The 14,351-nt window shown below is 34.4% G+C and overlaps 1 pseudogene; it reads right to left on the bottom strand.

The window, feature by feature from the left end:
- Positions 1–661: 661 nt before the first annotated feature.
- On the bottom strand, positions 662–4,778 carry LOC120268316 (annotated as a pseudogene).
- Between the last annotated feature and the right edge of the window lie 9,573 nt (positions 4,779–14,351).

Below are 14,351 nucleotides of genomic sequence, written 5' to 3'. Positions count from 1 at the left end.
GAAAAGATATATATATATATATACATATTTTTGAGACAACATGAAAGACAATATTAATATTTTAATTTATTAATCCCATATTATAAAAGTTAAAAAAAGATAAACTAAAGAACCATTTTTTTTTATAAATAGTGTACATATTATAAACAAATACACACAAACATACATTCAGATAATGCCTTATTATTTATTTGAAGCCCAAATACAAGCATACATCATTATTGTCCTCTATTAGCTCTATGTGATGGAGATAACAATAACAACTTGCTTCCTCCTTAACATGTAGATAATGATCACAGTAATCACTTCTTCCATTGAGACATGCACTGAACAACCTACATGATTAATAGGGGATGTCTTCAATTCAATTTAAACAAAAGCCACTAGTTTCTAATCAAAAATACAGTTAGAGAGTGATTGATATATGTACATGCATTTTTTATACCTTCCATTTATTTTGGCCTCATAGAAGGACATTTATGAGCTTTAGAATGAAAACATGAAAATACCTTGCCAGCATTTACTTTGTTTCCCACAATAGTTTGACAGGCAAGTCTCTAAGTTTTAAGTTTCTGTGATTGAAAATAATAGTACTAAAATCAATAATATAACAAGCTGCACAGATATTACAACCTGGATAGTTTAGAGATGAAACATGCCTTTTTCAAATACCATTTCTCAGTTTCAGTTCTCTCATTGAGAAGCTCCTGCCCTTCCACAATCTTCATTAACATGACAACCAATCAGTATCAAATGAACATGCAACATGTTTGTCAACTTTACTACAACAATTATAGCACAAAGAATAATTATAGTTGGAGCTTTAAGTTGAGAAAATAATGGAGAAAGCAAACCAAATGTATGTAGTTTCTAAATAAATACCTCCACAATGCATGTCCCACAGCTTCCTCCTTCTCCATAACTCATCACCTTCCCCTGAAAAACCAATTCACAAAGACATAAAATCTCAAACATTCACAAAACTTGGAGCATTTTTGAAATATATATATATATATATATATTAACAAAGAAAAAAAATTGCAAGGAAAATGGAAGGAAATTACTGTGATCCACAAGATTAGCATTCAATCAGTCAAAATTCAGGTTCAGAGCTTGCACAACTTTGGCTGGTAGTAGTATAATAGAACAGGCTGTGAAACAGAGGCAAAAACAAAATTTTAATCACATAAAAACAATTAACAGCAGTAAGGAACACAGACACCAAATAAGCATGGAAAACAAGAATTTGTACTTGGCTTCTTACATGCCTCATTGGTGTTCTCAGCTCTACGGGGCAAGAAATGTTAAAAGTTTCTTTGGCTTGACCATGCTAAGAAAATAAACAAATCAAAAATTAGTTCACAAGTCATAACAGGAAAATACTGAAATACCAGGAACCCACCCCTTCTTTTACTGAGCAACTTTCAATAAGCTTCCACCGCTCATCATTAAGAAAGAGCACCTCAACATCACCATCAACATAAAAAACCTGCAGCGACCAGAAACAACAAATTGAATGCTAAAAGTAAGAATCTTTACCTGCAAGAAAGACAATCACATTACCGCCAAATAGAAGGTATGAAAAATCACTATGGATGTGCATACCTTATGCCTCTTTGTGACAGGATCAAAATGAGTGAATAGTGCCATGATAAAATCAGCAGTTGAAATAAAATAGTTCATTCAGTTTAATTATGATTATCATAAGAAGTAATGAACCTGATCAAGTGATCGTATATTAGGAGAAACACCACCATAAACATAGAACCTACAAATCCAAGCAAAAATCAATACAGAGAATAAGAAGAAGAGTAACCAAAACAGCAACTAAGATGGAAAGGAAACTACAGCAGAAAACATAGTTTATCAGAATGTTTTAAAAAATGTCATCTTACAGTTCCATCTATGATTGCTGACAATATAAGGTAGTAAAAAACAACTGTACAGTATCGCCATGCATTAGCATTGCTGTATTTCCTCTGGCACTCATCATAAAAACCATAAACCTACAAAACAATTAATGTATACACATCATAGAGAAACTTCTGCAGCTTACAATAGCTGACTAAATATTCAGGCAAAAAAATTATGAGAACTTTGAAGTGCACAATCAGTGCTTCAAACTATGGAAAGGTAAATTATCGCAGGAATGGCAAAATAAACACAAGAGGCCTATTCTTTTTCTAGACAAGTGTAAAGGGGTTTAGAATTCAAAGCATGGGCAATGTAAATACTATAATTGATTTGAATTCAGAATTTAGTATAAATAAAGCAATTCGGGAACTCTGAAATCATATTTGAAACAAATATCTAATTTCTCCTAGACTTTCCCTCGTCCTTATTGCTCATCAAAACTAGAAAGTGCAAAACATTTTATTCAGGGCAACTCACATAAGTTTTTTTTTCCTATGTAAACAATGCAAGACAAAAAAATAATGTGCAAGGAATTTATTTCTTAAGTGTGATATCAGCAACAAAACTTCACGAATTAACAAGCTCTCCCACAAATTACAAAGGGTAAGATGGATGGCATGAACCAAATAAATATTCACTACATGATTGGGAAAGGCAATTCACAATTTTCAAAGCACACAACAATAACAAGATGGTTAGCTACAAAGGCTGAATAGGGGTCAATCAGTTATTTTATAAGCTCTAGAATAGGATTAAATAATTTTAACTGTGATCATTAGTTGCACTTAAACACTGAGTAAGAAGTGCAATAAAAAGAATAATGTTAAATCTTTTAGTTGCTACACATGATGTCAATGGCATGATAAATATTGTATCCTGACAAACATTACAAATGCAATATGGAGAATAAATGTTTCGCGAAGTTGTACTCTAGGATGACAACATACCTGTGTTAATTGCCTACTTTCATGATTCCCCCGCAAAAGAGTTATATTTTATGGGTATCTAAAAAATGAATAAAGAAAAGAAAGAGATTTTAAAACCCTCAAAAAATGGCACCCATGTGTTTAATTACAATGAGTAATTAAATGAGCACAAACGATACAAGACTTTAGACATAAGAAGCTTCCCATGAAAATGTAAAAAATTGGATATCTTTTGAAATTAAATTATAAATTATAGCTTCAGTTCAAGGCAAACCAATTTGGCCATTTGATAATTTCATTGTTTCATTGACAATTTCTTTGTACTAAATTCTTTTTTATTAAGAATTGACAATATATTTTTATAACTGAAAAATATATATATATATATATAAATGGACGTATGACCCCATTTTGCAGAGGGCATTTGCCTCTTACGGAAAAGTGTTGTCCCTATCTGAGAGATTGTTGTTGCTTGGGAAACACATGGTCCTTTCTTTCAGTATTTACATTGATACAAAACATGAGATAATTTTAGTGTAATATTTGGAATGGCCCTTTATCTGGTATTCATTAGTACCCAAGTAACATGACAAAAACTAAACTCTAAGATCGCCTAACCAACATAACAATTGAAACAATGAGTTTTGTGTCACTATTAAACACACAACAAAGTATGTATATATCATTGTTATTTGTAGCATACCTGGCTTTCAGAAGCAGGAGAATTGTGAAAACTTCCAAACTGTTATATCCATGATCCACAAAATCACCCTGGTATTAATTTAGAGATGACATACAATTAAAATATGATTTGGCAGCATAAATAGAATAATTTGCAACGCATAACATATTTGGTCTACAAGAAGCTCACCATAAAAATGTAGGTTGTCTCAGGAACGTGACCTCCAGTTTGGAATAGTTTCATTAAGTCATGGAACTGCCCATGGATGTCACCACATATAGTGATTAACCAATTGGACATTTGATTCTTCTATAAGAATCTCCATCATCTGTGAGATTTAAGATTAAAACACAAATGATTAAAGACAATGCTCATATTTTCAATTTCTTCATGCATGTTAAATCTCTTAAAGGTACAATAAAACACACAACATTGATAGATAGCAAAGAATTGCTCATGAAACATGAGAACTATTCCAACTAGAGATTGATAACAACCACAACATGACAAGAGTTATGCAATCATTTGTGCAAGCATTTTCCTCCACATCTACTACCAATTATAGTTCAAGCAATTGAAATCAACATATTACACAGCTAAGCAGTCATGATTATAACAAAAATAAAATGCTACATAAAATGCAATAATTCACAGGAACAACATAGGCTACTTGAGAAGAGTTATGCAACCATTTGTGCAAGTATTTCCCTTCACATATACTTCCAACTATGCTTTCAAGCATAAAAATCAACACATTTCGCTGCTAATCAGGCATTCTTATACTCCAAAAATTCTACAAAACATGCTATAATTCGCAAGAACAAAATCCACGAATTCGAGTTCAATCATAGTTTTTCTTCTTTTTTTTTTAATTTATTTTTTATTTAATAACCCGCCCAGATACACAAACAACAAAAAAACTAAGAAAAGCAAACCAGCAAACCCTAGATGGATCACAAGGTATAAAATCCAACAAAAACCAAACAAACAAAAGAGAAAAAAGGACCCAGAGAGAGAGAGAGAGAGAGAGAGAGAGAGAGAGGAGCGTATCTATTCACAGAGGAGCTATAGCTCGTCCTCCATGAGATGCTAACCCTACTTGACCTTTGATATCCATAGATCCACATCCATGGGTTCGCCACCAACCGGCCGCCCTCGAATTCCTCGAAGGGAGCTCTGAAGAGAACGATGCTGAGATGACGAGGGATTTGAGAACGAAAACGAAGAAAAAGAACTCAAATCAAAACGAAAATGAAAGTTTCGGGCCTTTGGAAAAATGCTTTTTTTTTTCTTTGTTTGCATTTACATCCTCGAAGGTACCTATATTTAAAAATTGGATTTTCTTGAATTTTTAGGAAACACCCTGAATTTTTACATTATTGTTTGAACAATACCACTGAAGTAAGTGTTTTTAACACATACACCCTATTTCATGAAAAATTTAGGAACTTACATACAAACCCCTACAATATTTAATTTTTTTCCCCTTCAAATTCAAGGCAGTTTGGCTGCATTTTTTCACATGATTTTACAAGTCGATGTGATGCAGCGGTATACTTGAAATCGTTGATTCACGCACAAATACCTGATAACAAGCCTCCAACACTTGTTGATCAATGATAACCAGGATTGGGAGAAGAGTAAAATCTTATTACTCAATGAAATAATGATCACAAAACTAATTTTCTCTTGCCCATAGACTTATAATAAATAGGTGAAAATAGCAATAAAAAAGGAGATAATTTGAAAGTTTATCAAAAATGGTTAATTCTCAAATATCAGCAAGAAATAAAAGGTTTAACAAAATAAAGACTATTGCCAAAAACGGCTTACAAATCAGAGAGTTCTAGCCTAAGATATAATGAAATCAAATCTTTCCTAAAATGAAAAAATTGTTGTTTTCGAGGCCAAGATGATGGAATTCGGCCGAAAACTGGCATGACCCACAAGCAAAGCTAGTGATTTGTGCTCATTGACCCGTTTTCCTTCAAGTGAGACTCTTAAAAACAAAAAATCCACCGCTTGAAAATTACCAAAATACCCTTGTTAGGCCATGTCCCATTTGTCCAAAAAGACACAGGCTTGCTACTCAATACGCCCTGCATCACGATGTACGAGCTTCTCTTATTCAAATCCATATGATTTTATCTTTGAAACTAACTAAAAATATTTCTTCATTATAATTGGGCAAGAAACTCTGAATGTAACTACTTGTTTATATCCGTTTTGAATGAAAACTAAATTACAATTAATTTATGTCATTTTGTTTTTATTGTTAATGTGTTATTAATTATTGAAATTATGGAATAGGTTAGCTTATCGTGTCCCATCTATCCTTTTTATTTATTATTTAGAAATTTCTTAAATATTAAACTCCGTCAAATTTATTTTTATAAAAAAATAATTTTTTTATTTAAATCTATATACAATCAACATGGATCTTTTTAAATAATTAATTTTAATAATTAAATTTTTTAGTCATGATTTGGGTTACTTGGAACTTATAATCAATTATCACATTTCGTGCACGTCTAATATATATTTTTATTAACAAAAAAAGAATTGATCCAACATTATGGAAATTTCAGAAAAGTTCCCCAAAAAATACCACTTTCATTAGCTTGTCCTCGCCCTACTGGGTCCCACACTAGCACTTGATGAGATCTACAAGCGCACGGGTCATCAAGTAATAAACCTCTCACGCAAGCACGAGAGTGTCGTATTCATTGGGGTCCCAAAAAGCTGCTATTACTTCCCCCTAGACGACACTATCTAGTTAAATAAAAATATATTTAAAACAAAATAAGAAAACTAACAAAAGAGAAATCTATAAACAAACAGACTAAGGCACACCACATAAGCACATTAAGGAAGCGATTAACAATAAAAGAGCAAGGTCCTAGGGCGAGGATCCCCTCGGGACTACTAAAGCTAGAAGGATATTAGAATTACAAAGGCAATAGTGGTTTTTGGCCAAGAGACATCCTAAAGTAGTTCAACCCACAAGATTTGGATAGGAATCGCTTCTGCACAAATCCTCCTATGATTGCATTATGCTTTGGGAAATCTCTAATTATGGTTAAACACAATATCTAGGTTCATACTTATTGATTGGAGGGGTACGAAATACCCGATGGTAACGGGGTATTCATACATGAATCCTTTCCAAGGTAAGTGTGTCTAGTACAAGGGTGATGGTCAAGCAATCAAGTACAACCTAGAAGTTGAACTACAGAGTTCTCATGTAATTCGACACATCAATAAACACAAAAGCTTTGAAACAAACCAAACCAAATGCACTAGAAGTAAATCACAACATCAATACAAGTAAGTTCATCACAAGGTTTACCGGATGCCTATTGACCTTGGGAGTCTAGTTCCACATCATAGAGAAAGAAAGCTTAAAATACAAGTAAATCATGAAGAATCTCATAAACAAACTCCCTTAGATGTAGACTAGAGGTGGTGATGAGAACTTGTCAGATCGGCACCGAAGAACTCTTAGATGATCTCCTTGATAGCACTCCTCTTCTCCCCTTGGATTTGCCCCTTAGATCTGTCTTCTCCAGCCTCATTAAAGCCCTAGGTGATGATGGTGGAGAAAGGGTAGTCAAATACCCCTTTAATGATTCCCTAAGCCCTCTTTTAAAGTCCTCTAGGGTTAGCTTCACAGCCTGGCTCATGGGCACAAGGATGACCGTGAGAGCCTTGGGATTTCTGCCAAAATATCTGTAAAGTGATACAGCAAAGTGTTATAGTATTGCATGTCAAGAAACAAAACCCGAGACTTTGTCGTTTCTCCAATCCTTCGTGCTACAGTACTTACTATAGTGCCCAGGTTATAAAACGTTATATTCGTTGTCGATTTCTTCCTAAATTGCGTCGTTGAGCTCACCTATGCTTCCTTGAGGCTTGTAACATGAATTGAACCAATTAAACCATAAAAGGGCATCGATTTATCAAAATACAAGAAAATAATACACGACTTATATGTATAAAATACATACATTTAGGCACTTATCAGCACTCTTTTCGTCCTCTAACTGACCTGTGGTGATGCACACACCCATGTAAAAACATGATCATACCACAAACTACTCAATTAAGAAGTTTAGATTAAACTAATTGGCTTGATTAAAAATTGGTAGACATCTCTATTAAGCTATTCTAATTTATTTAAGAATAAATTAAAAATAAATAAAATAAAAGATCTAGTGACCCTTTAAAGCGTAATGGTCGGACGACATCATAAAGTTTCAGAAATAAAAAATTGTCCAGAAAATTCGGAATAATAGAATATCTAAAATAAATAAATAAATAAAATTTTAAAAAGTTTTCAAAGTTTGTTAAAAGTTTCTGAAATAAAAATCTAATAATAGGATAATAAAATTTTTCCTTTCATAATTTTTATTTAAATAAATGATATAAATAGTGCATATCATTTTCAACCCTTAAATATAATTTTCTAAATTTAATATATTTAGTGCCTAATATATGGATTTGACACTATTAAAATTATTGTTTCAAAAAATAATAAATAAATTTATGTCTATAGTAGCTAATTCAAAAATTTGTAGCTAAAAAAATACATCGATAGCGGCTAATATAGAAAATCCACCACTATAGAAATTTACAGTGACAAATTTATAAATTTATCGCTAAATTTAGTCGCTATAGGTCATTTTTCTTGAAGTATTTTTTGTTATAATTGTCCAGTAAGTCATGAAGATCCTACATTGCAAAAGAAAATTTTGTGTAAATGCTTCGTTGATAGGCAATCATGAAGGTCATATGACTCCTTGTTGAGAGGTGGAAACTTGAGCTTTCCCCTATCTTGAAACCCACCTAACCACTTTCCAGTCACTTAGTTGATCCCTAGAGGGAAAATGTCATTGCTTAAGAGGTTTTTCCATATAATGATGAGCTTGCCACTTGGGCATGAGAGAGTACTGGGTGAACCTTACCATCACAAGAACGTCCACAATAACAGGAGTTCCACCACTTTGCCTAATTCGCTTTTTACCCAAAATTCTGTGGTGAGTGCCGTCCCAAGGCATCCTGTAGCAATTCAGCCATCAATGTCAATTCCTTTTACTTTATTTTGATTTTGATAAGTAAAAAGGAAAAAAAAACAAGGAAAAAAAACAAGTAAAACCAACAAGAACCATTATATATATATATATTATTTAAAAGAAACTTATTGCTTTTATCCCTCTCGTCTTGCTCATCTATCTTGCTCATCTTTTTTTTTTGTCTCCCTGTAATGATTATTCCGCTTTTAGAGGAAGTGGTTTCTTTTTTCTTGGTTAATCCCGAGAGAACAGCAATACTGGCGCAAGTTTCATTTTTCTCTCTTCACTTCTTCAGCTTTTCCATTTCCAAAGTTGTCATTGCTTGGACATCTTCTATAGGACCGGACCATTGTCTTGAAGGAGAACTCCCGCTCAACTCTTTGGCATTTCATAGTTTGCTTTTCAAGGTAATGAGGCGAGGTGGACGCCGTTGAAGATGTTGTGCAGTTTCCTTTTGTTTTGACATTCTGTGGGGTTTTCTCCAGTTTGATTTGTAAAGTATTCTATTAGAAAGAAAGATTTTTCGGTTTTTATGGTGTGATTATTGGATGATCTTCTAGTTTGCAGGGAGATTTTTTGGCTAGGGTTTTGTTTTTATTTTCATTTTCGTTAGTGTACATGATCGAAAGTGATAATGTTGTGCTGAAGGAAATTTTTTGATTGTTTTGTAATCTCAGTGTGCTGTGTAATGTTTATGATGTATGTTACCTTTTTAATTTGATATGGTTGCAGTATGTAGTGTTTAATAGTATCAATGTAAAAAATTAGGTTTCCATTTAAGAATTGAGTTTACCGTTTAAAAACATAGCTTTTCGTTTAAGAAATGAGTTTTTCATTTAAGTTGTCAGTTTTCTGTTTAAAACATAACTTTCCGTTCAAGAGTTCTAAATACTTATTAATGTATTGCTATTGTTGTAGGCTTGTGATTATGGCGGTCTACCTAATTAATAGGCAATTCTACTTGATAATGGTAGTGGAGACTATGGATGAATTGAAAGTTCACATGAGTGGACGACACTGGGAGATAATCCGAAGGACACCATTTGTAGCACTTAATGAACTGGTACTTGTATTCCAAGAGAGGGCCTTTTTTTATTTTCTATTGCAAAGGTACGATGACCGCACCAATAAATTCAAGATCGGGGCAAGACTACTGAGTTTTAGGCCTAAAGATGTGGCTCTCATTCATGGTCTACGATGTGATGGAGATGCAGTCATATTTCAGAAGAAGAAAACACACTCATTTTTTGGAAACAAGTATTTATCAAAAACTTACTAAAGATACAGAGACTCCATCAAGAAAACACTTGACCAAATTGTTTAGTAGAGGGAAGAAGAAATTTTTTTGTAAAAACTCCTTATAGTGCACCTCATGGGTACTATTCTCTTCCCAAACACCTCATGCTTGGTTCTGAATTAGATCGTTGATTACGTAGATAACCTACCTGACATGGGATGATATGCATGGGCGCAATGACGCACAAATGGCTTATGGAGGACATTCCAAAAATGACTGCTTGAGTGCAAGCAAGATGCGCTGGGAAGAAGACCAACACAGGGTATCTTAAAGGTTGTGCGGTCACACTAAACATATGGTTTTATGAGCTCACCAGCACCAGCAAGAAGCTACATTTTTGCAAGACCTAAGGATACTGTGTTATGGTGAGAATAGTTATCAGAAGTAAGCGTCGATAGGACCCATGTTGTCATCTCTCGAAGGAAATGAGGTAATAAATCATTAACAATAAATGAACTACCTGGCATTGACACTACTAGGAATAGCCCTGATGCTATCGACGTAGCCTCGGCGTTTGCCAATGATGACGTAATTGGCATGGCCATCTGAAGACTCCCGCGTTGGAAGAGGTTTGCGACAAGAAGAAAATCAATAATATCTCTCCCTCCACTGGCTGACATTAAAACAACAGTAGCATCAATAATATCTTTAATGACCACTTCCATGTTCTTATTCTAGACAATGACAAACAAGATTACAGGTATTATTCTTCATGCGAGAGTGAGGAGTACGACAACGATGCCATCGCCATGGTATATTACATGATGTTGATATCGTAGTTTCTTAATCGGTATTCTAACTTGAAATTGTATTTCTTGACAGTGAAAACTATTTGACAATTGTGTCGAGATGGAGTTCGGCGAGATGGCGATGACCTTGTAACCCTTAATTCATGACATTCAAACTCCAAGACAAAAACGAGGAAGTGTCGACTGTACAGTATATGTCATGCAGTTTATTGAACAAATACTTGATGATGAAAAGCTATGGCTACCGCAAACTGACGTCCCTTATTTAAGACTAAAGTATGTCGCACGCATACTTATGGAAGGGAGCGCAACCATCATTAGTGAGAAAGCCGATACATCAACTGGATGACAAAAACATTAAGCCTGTTTGTAATGTACTCTCATGTAAACTTATTCTTTTGCACTAACTTATTTCATTTGTAATGTACATATCATACTCTTCATTTAAATACCATCGTCTTTGTTTAAATATCATTGTTTTTGTTTAAATATCTTCATCTTTGTTTAAATATCTACTATTGGCAAGTAAATATCATTGTTTTTTTTTACAAATTTGTGTTTATTTAAATTTTTGTTTGAATATTGGGGACGTCATGCACTTGCTACTCGATCCACTTCCGTATAGGATGGCCAGGTTTAATCTATAATGTAAACATCATTGTTTCTTTTTAACTATCGATTTTTCTATTTAAGTATCAATGTTTCTATTTAACTTTCAGTGTTTATGTTTAAATATCAAGGTTTCCGTTTAAATATTGTCATTTCTTTGTAAAATTTGTGTTTATTAACAAAAATGATAACAAGCAAAATGTATAGTAGTATGCAATAGTTGTTTATGAAATGTAACTAATATAAGTTCTCCTCCTTGCTTAGTCGGTGATAATTTCATTGCAAGATCTACGATTGCGACCGGACTCGTGACAGCGACTACAACGTAACTCGCGGACCTCGGACGCTTGCCACTCGATCCTCTTCTGTCTAGGTTGCCCAAGATGCCTTTTCATGACAAGTGGACGCAAACACAGTTCACGATTGTCATCCGTAGGTTTGTCATGGTCGGGTATGGAAAAAATAGCTTCCTCATAAGCCAACTTTTAATTGTCGACGGTGAAGTATCCGCTAATAAATCGATGAATGTTTATGTCTGTCTGCATTGTTGCAGCACAAGCGTGTTTGCACGGGATACCATAAATTTGCCACCTGTGACATGAACAAGTTTTACCCGATAGATCCATGGAGTTGCTGCATTGGTCAATCACTTCATAACAGTCATCGACACAATGACCAACGCGAACATTTTGGCTTTCTGCGACAAGTTCCTCTACCTTCTTATGTATGTCAGGGCATATGTATATCACCCATTTGGTCACTTACTCACGGCGAGTGCATAACATGCGCATCAGCTTGAACCCGTACGATGTAGAACATGTATTGAACATTGTAAAACATTTTTAAACTAAGAAACTTAAAGTTAAACATAAATAAAAAATTTGAAATGATAACAAACAGAGTGAAGCAAAGACCTTAAATAGTAACAAAAATTGTTAAATGATAATAAGAAAATGTTAAACAAAGATATTGAAATTTAAACAGAAACAAACAAGTTTAAATGATAACAAGCAATATTCAACGTTAAATAAAATCAACATTCGAATACTGTATGGAGTCGACCATTTTCGTCACTGGTAAATACTGAGGTTCTTTGATCCACGCATTGAATGATTCTGTGACATTTGGATACATACACAGAAAGAAAAGAATGCACATTTAAAATGCTCACCATCTCTTTCCACAATTGCAATGCTGCCAGGGTTTGTATCAACCACATTATCCACTTACCAAAGCAACAAATCATAGCTGGAGATCTCGCTGCCGTCTAGGCTCACCCAAGCATACTCTTTAATCAACCAAGCTTGCTTGTATGGAATGCGGACACCATGTTCTTGTAACATGTCCTTCGGAATGTCGATGGCCCTGTACAAGGGCTAGTCCTTTAGCTTTTGAATCACATGTTCACTTACCCATTTTTTGGATGCTTTCAGGTGTGACACTGAGCCAAGTCCACCACCACAAGTATGTGACGGGTGCATTGTCTTGATTCTGAAAATATTTTTATTGTATTCCTTAGATGTATGAAGGCGCCATTAACAACCAACGGTAGCGCATTCTATAGTCACTTGGTGTTTTTCATTCTTTATGAATTTGAAGTCAAAATTCCTCCTGATTGCAAAATTTTGAAGTGCATCTCTGAAATGGTCAGCACCTAAAAAAATTTATCCGACATCCAATGACAAAACTTTAGATTGATCTGACAAAGAAGGAAGGCCTGCTAAACTGTCAGGATCACACTGACTTGGAACGGATATGCTCACAGAATCCAAATACTTCTAATATCATTTTCGTTTAAATGGAAACTGGATAAATTTAAGTGGAAACATAACATTTTAAACACAAACTTGATAAATTTAAATAGAAACATTTATGTTTAAATGGAAACTAGATATTTTTAAACGGAAACTGGGAAAAATGGTGACTGGACAAGGATAGCAGAGAATAAACATAAGTTTTAAGCGGAAATTGTAATAATTAAGCAAAAATATATAATCTTAAGCGGGAATTGGGATAATTAATTAATAATTAACTTGTACAACTATGTAAACATAAAGGAGGAGAACTTTACAATGAGAAGAAATCATTGTTAGTAGTAGAAGTCTCAACCACGAGATCGACTGCAACGTATTTGAAGAGGGCGTACACGTGACACATGTGCTGGAAGTCTACCTCATTTTCTATTAGATAAACCATTTTATGTGCATCAAGTGCGATAAACTTCAACCTGACATGGGAAACATCAAGACCCCATGATGCAGCGGTATACTTGAGACCATTGATTCGCGCACGAATACCCGATAGCAAGCCTTCCAACGCCTGTTGATCAACGATAACAAGGATTGGGAAAGAGTAAAATCTTATTACTCAAGAAAATAATGTTCAGAAAACTGACTTACTCTTGCCCGTAGGCTTACAATAAATAGAAGAACTAAAAAATATGGAAACTTTTGTTTGTTGACCCATTTTCCATCAAATTAGACCCATAAAACCCAAAACTCCATCTCCCAGAAAAATGACCAAAATGCCCTTTGTTGGGCTAAGTCCCATTTCTGCATGAATGGGCAGGTTAGCTCCTCGATACGTCCCGTATCACCCCATCACTCGCATATCTCCGCTAACACTGATTCCCAAGAAGTCAGTGGCGTGAACACTAGCACTCATCCCTCTCCTTTGTATCTAGCAATAGCACAAAAACTCTCCATAATAAACCTACATAAAAATAAAATGTTACTCTCTATCAAAGGGTGATCAAGATGAGAGCAAGGAAAAGATTCTCATCTTATCGAGCAACCGACAGAACTCCAACACACCAAATGGGGATGAATTGGAAAACTCCAAGAATCCAAGGTGATAGAAGTCTTCCAAAGTTGGTTTCAAAAAATGGAATAAGAAATGTAAAAATGGTTGGACATGATGTGATTGAGTGGTTTTTTTCTGACCATTTTTAAGGGCAACAATGGAATTTCACAACATGGATCCAGTTTGAGTGACATACAGGGGGCAAAAAGGAAGTGAAACAATAACGGAAGAGCTGTCCAGAGTATTCATAACTTATAGGGGATGTTTGGGAAGTTTTGAAATTTCTAGGGGGTAAACAGT

Source organism: Dioscorea cayenensis, chromosome 9 (assembly GCF_009730915.1).
Source record: "Dioscorea cayenensis subsp. rotundata cultivar TDr96_F1 chromosome 9, TDr96_F1_v2_PseudoChromosome.rev07_lg8_w22 25.fasta, whole genome shotgun sequence".
NCBI lineage: Eukaryota > Viridiplantae > Streptophyta > Magnoliopsida > Dioscoreales > Dioscoreaceae > Dioscorea > Dioscorea cayenensis.
Note: the sequence above shows the minus strand (reverse complement) of the source record. Positions and strands in the feature narration are given on the sequence as shown.